Source organism: Lathyrus oleraceus, chromosome 5 (assembly GCF_024323335.1).
Source record: "Lathyrus oleraceus cultivar Zhongwan6 chromosome 5, CAAS_Psat_ZW6_1.0, whole genome shotgun sequence".
NCBI lineage: Eukaryota > Viridiplantae > Streptophyta > Magnoliopsida > Fabales > Fabaceae > Lathyrus > Lathyrus oleraceus.
In genome coordinates, this window is record NC_066583.1 from 577649268 (window position 1) to 577657298 (window position 8031).

Consider the following 8031-nt stretch of genomic DNA (forward strand, 5'->3'; position numbering starts at 1 on the left):
AGTGATTGAAAATGGTTATTTTGAAAAGTCAATTTTTCACTTCACTTAAAATAATTCAAGTTACTTCCAAAAGTGCCATTTTGATTGGTGATGAATTGGTGAATGATGATGACATATTTGGAAAGAGGGGATCAAATGTGACTTGTTGCAAAAAAACCCCACCCAATTCGGCCAAATGGTTTGAGGGATATGGCCTTTTGAAGTTCAAAAATTTGTGAGATTGATTTGATCATAACTTGCCAACCATACATGGGAATTGAGTGTTCTTGGACTTTTTGGAAATGGGAGAACAAGATCTTCAACTTTCATGTTGGGAAAAAATTCATTTGAAGCTTGTATCGTGATGTAAGTTTAGGATCAAGAAGTTTCCATTTTTGGCAAATTCCAATTACAGGTCAACTTTCTATTTTTGGAAATTTCTTGTTTGACTTCAAATTCTTCCATGATGATGTTTGACATGTTATATGAGGCTTATATGGACATGAATGAGATCTCTCAGACCAATTCCCATCATCAAATTACTTATTAAATGTACAGTTGACCAAGGGTTGACTTTCTAGGGTTTTGCTTGACTGAACCACCTTCTGATGAATTCTAGACCCTAATTCCTTGAGATCTTGATTCCAAATGATAACACAACATATATGAACTCTTGATTATTGATCATGGTGCCCAAATTCTTCAAGAATGGCCACCATCAACTGCTCAATGGCTGGTTTGACTGTTTAACTGATGATTGCTTCAGCTGCAAGTAACATGGTTAGATGACAATATTTTTGTACTTTTTGGTTAGTAAACATATGAAAAGCAAAGATATACAAAGGCAATACATGCTTGGTGATCAAGAACCACACTCACAAGGCAACCCACCCACTAGGAGGGAAGCTAGGGCATGCAATGATCCTTGAGGCCATGATATGATATGATATGGGCCATGAGGGATCTTTGGGCCAAAATTGGGGTCTTACAGATGCCCCTATTTAAGGTCATTCTAGCCGGAGAAGTGAAGTTTAGAAATCTTCATCTCGACGCGGTAGAATGGGCTTAAATAACAGTAATGAGACAAATTTTGGTCCCTAAGAGACCTCATGATGCAAATGTATGCATGCAAAAGACACAAATTTTGTGGGGATATGATTCACACAGAAGAAAAGACGATCCATCAGAGTAATACACTCACCAGGAACAGAGACTCTAACAAGACTCTTGTTGGGGATAGTAAGAGAAAAAGAAATGCGTGAACAAGACACGACTCTGATTAGGGAATGAAATCTGACTGGAGACCTCATTGGGGAAAAGAATTCCAAAGGAAAATAAATCCATTGGAAAGACACAAGCTGACTCCTGGGGAGAAGCAAAAGGAAATTCCACTGAGGAAGCACCAAGGAATGAGGTGTTACCGGCATAAGGGTAACAAACTCAGGAAAATCTGACTCCACAAGGGACCGAGGTCATAATAGGGAGCAGAAAGGAAGGAACACCAAAGATACCGGGTTGTAGGTATGTAAAAGGTGACCGACCAAAGACGTGAATTGGTGTGTGTTCCAAAACACTCATCATCCTGTAGAGAGCGAAAGCAAACTTGTTTATAGGATGGATATTTGATTCTGTAAAGAATGCAAATCTTACTCAGTTGGGGAAACAGACAAAGTGTTCGACAAGAGAGTGCATGAGATATATTATCTATAGCCGTCAAAACGTAGATAATACCCTCGCATGGAAAGTTATCCTGAACCGGGTTGTAGGTTGTTTATAGGATAAGATCCGAAATCGTGATTTGGTTTGTGTTCCAAAACACTCATCATCCTGAAGAAAGCTAGAACAGCAGACTTGTTTATAGGATGGACATTCGATTCTATAAAGAATACGAAACTTACTCTGCGGAGAAAACAATCAAGAGATTGACCCAAGAGTGAACGAGATATAATATCCATTGCCGTCAGAACGTGGATAGAATACTCACATGGAAGATTATCCTGAACCGGGTTGTAGGTTGTTTATAGGATAAGATCCGAAATCGTGAATTGGTTTGTGTTCCAAAACACTCATCATCCTGAAGAGAGCGAAAGCAAACTTGTTTATAGGATGGATATTTGATTCTGTAAGGAATACGAATCTTACTCGACTGGGGAAGGTCAACAAAGGACTCCAACCAAAGAGCGCAAGAGATATAATATTCATTACCGGCAGACCGTGAATAATATACTCGAAAGGAAGAGACACTAGAGATACCGAAGCATATAATAGGTGACTAACCGAGGCGTGAGTTGGTATATATGCCAAAACACTCATCATCCGAAAGGAGAGCTTCAAAAAGCAAATCGACCTACAGGATGGACATTCGACTCCACAAAGGGAAAACGAATCTTACTCAACTGGGGACACAAACCCAAAGAGTGCATGAGATATAATATCCATTACCGGCAGACCATGGATAAGAATAACTCGCATGAGATATATTATCTATTACCGTCAGAACGTAGATAACAAACTCGCATGGTAAGAAACACCAGAGATACCGAAGTATATAATAGGTGATTTACCGAAAACGTGAGTTGGTATATATGCCAAAACACTCATCATCCAGAACACAAACTGGTTAAAGGATGGATATTCGATTCTACAAAGAATACGAATCTTGCTCAGCTGGGGAAAATCAAGAAAGGATTCCAACTAAAGAGCGCATGAGACATATTATTCATTACCGGCAGACCGTGAATAATATACTCGAAAGGAGAAGACACCAGGGATACCGAAGTATATAATAGGTGACTAACCAACAAAGAGAGACAATCGACACCAAGCATCCGGGTAAACGAAAGACAACTCAAAGGATAAATTGCAAGCATCCAGCAATTATCCGACAACAAAGAAATATTCGATTCCACGAAGGGAAATAACGAATCTTACTCAACAAAGAAAACACAAAAGGCTTCGACTGAAGAGTGCATGAGATATATTATTCATTACCGGCAGACCGTGAATAATATACTCTCATGGAAGATTATCCACAACCGGTTACTGGGTTAATAAAGGATAAATCAACCGAAAAGAAAGGCATCGGGATACCAAACTAGGTGTATAATGATGACCAATCAAGAGGAGCAACAGACATTACCAACAAGAGGGTAAATGAAAGGCGATCCGCTGAGGATTCACTAGTGAAAATCAATGATCCAGGGAGGAATTGCATAAACAGCAATTATCCACAACAACAGGCTGGGGATACAATGATGACAATCAACTATCCGGGGAACGCAATCACTGTCAAAAGGTGAAAGGACCCACTGGGGATAAAATTGCTAGCATACGGCAATTATCCACAAAAGATTTGCTGGGGATATAAGTGCTTATCTGAGCAACTTATCCGAGCAAAGGAAACTCAACATCAAGAACTAGATGGAGATAACCACAAATTTAGGGTTTACATCTACCGAATACGGGGTAGAAAACCAATAACTCCGTGTGGGGATAGAACAAATCACAAATCCGCACGGGAAACCAAAATAGGGTTTATAACAAACCACAAACTGCTGGAGAGCAGGAAAGTAGGATTTACAACTACCGACTGTTAGGTAGAGACCAACAACTCTGGCTGGGGAATAAAAGGTGTATAACCACAAATTCTGCCAAGAAAGCCAGGAGAAATAGGACTTATAACTACCGGCTGTTAGGGTAGAGGCCCTAAAAATTCCGCTGGGGAACAACCCACTGGGAAGCACAAGACTTTTGACAAATAGCCAATTCGGGAATAATTCGAAAAGACAGACTGAATCAAGACACGTCCTAATGAGGATATAACTCAAATAGGAAAATCCATCCCACTATATGTGTCGGGAGGAAACGGAAGAAACCGTCATCCACGAGGATATATCTCAGTGGGGAACTGCAGAAGGAAAGACAAACATTTTCTGCTTATGGGGTTGACTCTATATGGAGAGATTTATAACACCCGACATCTGCTAAGGGAAGATCTATAAAGAAGATCTGTATCACCCATTGCAGGAAACAACAAACAAAGGATATATGGCAAGAAATGCGACATGAATATCTGAATGTTTTATGAATATGCATGAAAATGCGTGATTTATGTTTGATGAATGCTGACCAAACAGACAGTTCTAACACAAACAGGTCCAGGAATCAGACGCTCGGTATTATACTTCCAGAGGAAAAACCAACTGGAGAGCCAATCTGCGGAGATCTAAATGCTGAGCAGCAAAGATCTGCGAGTACTGCTGAAGAAGCAGAAGGTCAGAGATATCAGGAAACAACCCAATTAGGGTACAGAAAGTCACAACGGGTAGAAGACAGCCACCAAGACAAATCTGTCGGGGAACAAGAGAAAATCCAAGATATCTGCAGGGGATCCCAGTGTCAACTGAGAAACAAAAAGGTGCATTGCACACGCACGAACTGCTGTAGAAGCAAACTCCACATAACTCCGCTGGGGAACAACCCACTAAGGGAGAATGAAATCATCCAAATAGAATCTAACTGCATAAGCAACTCTACTGGGGAAAACTGTCGGCTACCCTCTTGGGGATCAACCCACTGAGGGAAGACAGATCAAACAAGTAGATTCTGCAACAAACCAACTCAACTTGGGGAGAATACGCATAGCAAACTGATCACAACAAGTAGATTCTGCGATATAAGCCACTCTACTGGGGATCACAAGCAGTCAGGAAATCAATCCGTTCACTGGATGCTAGAGCCGTCATCCGACCATACTGGGGATTGAAGGAATATTCAATAGGCAAAACTGCCTCAACAAACACTCTGCAGACTAAGCTGAGGAAAAGATGAATGCAATACTGGGATGTCAACCCAAATCAGCCACTGAGTAGGAAAATAAATCCTGTTCTGCTAAGAGAATAACTCTGATGGAGAGATAGCAACAATTCCACAGACGACTTCGCCGGGGAAAGGGTAAAGTACCGGGTATCAAACCGCTGACTTACCAAATCTTCAAAAAAAAAAAAAAAAGAAAGCGATCGTGCTGAGGAGACAGACAATTCTGCTGGCAACTGCACTGGGAAGAGTGACAACAACTCTGCTCGCGAATCCGATGGGGATATCAACAACAGCTCTAACTCGTGACTGTGCTGAGGAGACAAATAAGGTCTGGGAATGTCGACCCACTGGAGAAAGTGACGGGGCACCAAGATGACAAACCATCAACCGCCGAAACTTCTACAAGAAAAACACCCATGCTAGGGAAGATTGCTGCTAGAGAAAATGAAGTCTTCAACAATACTCTGCTTGCGACTATACTGGGGAACAACCCCAACAACAAATCTGCTTGAGGAACAACCCCAACAAAGGTCTGCAGAAAGAAGATACAACCAAACCAAGAATATGAACAAATGTCTTACCTGTTGAAGATCATGCCACCCTCGGGAGAGCACTGAGATATTCTTGAGTATCCTTTCAATCTTGTGAATGTTCACTTTGTTTGAAAAATGATTTTGAAAAGATTTTTGTTTAAACAATGACATTTTATCAATTAAAAACATGCAAAACATTTGTTGAATTGAAACAAATAAGAGTGCAAATAATTGGATAAAAAGCTCAAATTGATTTGATAGAATGGTAGCCTGCAAATGGCAAGACTCCATAGATCTGTACAAATTTGAAATCAGTGATATATATTGGAAGAGGGCTACATTGAACATAATGATCCTTTCTCTACCAATTTGAATCTCGATGTATCCAAAGCTTCAGTTGACGACGAATCGAGAATCTTCTGACGAAATGACGACTGGAAAACAGAAAGTCTTGTCAGGATGCAGTTACTTGCCAAATCCCTAATTTTTGCCTAGATTGTCCCAGGGTGAGGTACTCAATCTAGCGGGATGCAAATATATTCTTTTTTTCAAGTCTCTAATTTTTGCCTGGATTACTCTTGCGGGTTCTCCACCGAGACGCTCATTTTTGCCTAAGCCGCCCTTTCGGGTTTTCAACTTAGCGAGCTATTCTGTTTTTCATTTGCATATACTTTTTTTTTAGGCAAAGTATTTCTTGACTGCATCTGAATTCACAGGACGAGTGAAATCCTCCCCATCCATTGTTGTAAGCATCAAAGCACCGCCTGAAAAGGCTCTCTTAACAACATATGGACCCTCGTAGTTTGGAGTCCACTTGCCCCTGGAATCGGGCGCGAAAGACAAGACTTTCTTGAGCACGAGGTCACCTTCTCGAAACACACGAGGCTTGACCTTCTTGTCGAATGCTTTCTTCATTCTCTGCTGACATAACTGACCATGACACATGGCAGTTAATCGCTTCTCTTCAATCAAATTCAACTGGTCATAACGACTTTGAATCCATTCAGCATCAGTCAACTAGGGACTTGAGGGTATAATTTTTCTTTTTTCTTTTGGAAAAAAAATTTGAAATTTGTTTCTGATTTTTTGATTTTTTCTTATTTTTTCACCCTCTTCTCTTTTTTTTTTTTTTTTTTTGATTGCATTTGCAATGCCCTAGCTTGACTGTTCTGCTGATTCTCATGATACAGCTGAGTGAGCTTCTTTCCTGCTCAAGAAGTCGGGTAATCTCATCAAGGAATCCCCTTCAACATCATCTTCCTCTGCTCCGAATACAAAGAATTCAAGATTGGGAGATGGCGTTGGATCATTATGTTCAATGGGTTTAGAAGTCCCTGCATAATGATTCTGGATAATGAAAGGCTTTTGAATTTAAACAAGCAAATCATTTATGCAGATGAGAAAAATGCTGTTTTATCGTTTTTCAGGGTTTTTTGTGATCACTGATTTCATGCAAAAAGCAAAAAGTGAAAACAAATGGAAAAACAAATGTTTGACAATGCATTAATTGAATGAAAACATCATTGTTTTAAATGCTTTGCCAACGATGTCATCACTTCTCCTTTTGGCATGGGAGAAGGGTTTTAAACAAAGTAAGCAATTTACTCTGATCTATGGATAACTGTAGGAACATCCACAGCGACCCAATTGTGGCAGACACCACCAGGAATAACAAAATTGTTCATGTCTTCTGCGTCTTCTTCAATGATAGCAGCAGCTTCTTCTTCTTCAGGTTGATCAGCATGGATGAATCCTCCACTTGTGAACAAACCTTGCTCATTGCACGCCCCAGAACAGTAGCCAATGCCATCCCGGGATCTGTTGTCTTCAAGTTCAAGCACCTTCCCTAAACCAGCAACTGCACCACACTCAATGGCCAGCTTTGCATCACGGTAGGAAGTGAATGAAGGAGTCTTCTTCTCGATTGGTTCATCAATAGATAAAGCTTGGAACGGTGTTCCAACTTCATCCTCAGCGTCAATGTACGAGAAAGAAGACAGATGGCTAACCAGGAGAGCCTTTTCTCCCCCTACTACAACCAATTTCTTGTTTTTGACAAACTTCAGCTTCTGGTGTAGGGTGGATGTCACGGCGCCAGCCTCGTGAATCCATGGTCTGCCTAAGAGACAGCTATAAGATGGGTGGATATCCATTACTTAGAAAGTAACTTGGAAATCACTTGGTCCTATCTTGATTGGTAGATCAACTTCCCCAATCACGGTCTTGCGCGACCCATCAAATGCTTTCACAACAACCCCACTCTGCCTCATAGGAGGACCTTGATATGACAGTCGAGAGAGTGTGGATTTTGGCAATACATTTAAAGAAGATCCAGTGTCCACCAGCACATTGGACATTGCATCAGATTGGCAATTCATGGAGATATGTAAAGCCATGTTGTGGTCTCTTCCCTCCTCAGGGAGATCAGCGTCACAAAAGCTCAAAGTGTTGCAAGCGGTAATGTTTGCAACGATACTATCAAACTGCTCGATGGTGACGTCATGATCAACATACGCCAGGTCCAAGACTTTCTGCAGAGCCTCCCTATGGGGTTCTGAATTCAGCAGCAGAGAAAGAATAGAAATCTTGGATGGCGTGTGTAGAAGCTGGTCTACAATGTTGTACTCGCTCTTTCTGATGAGCCTCAGCATCTCATCAGATTCTTCATCAACAATGCCACTCGGGCCAACTGAAGAAACAG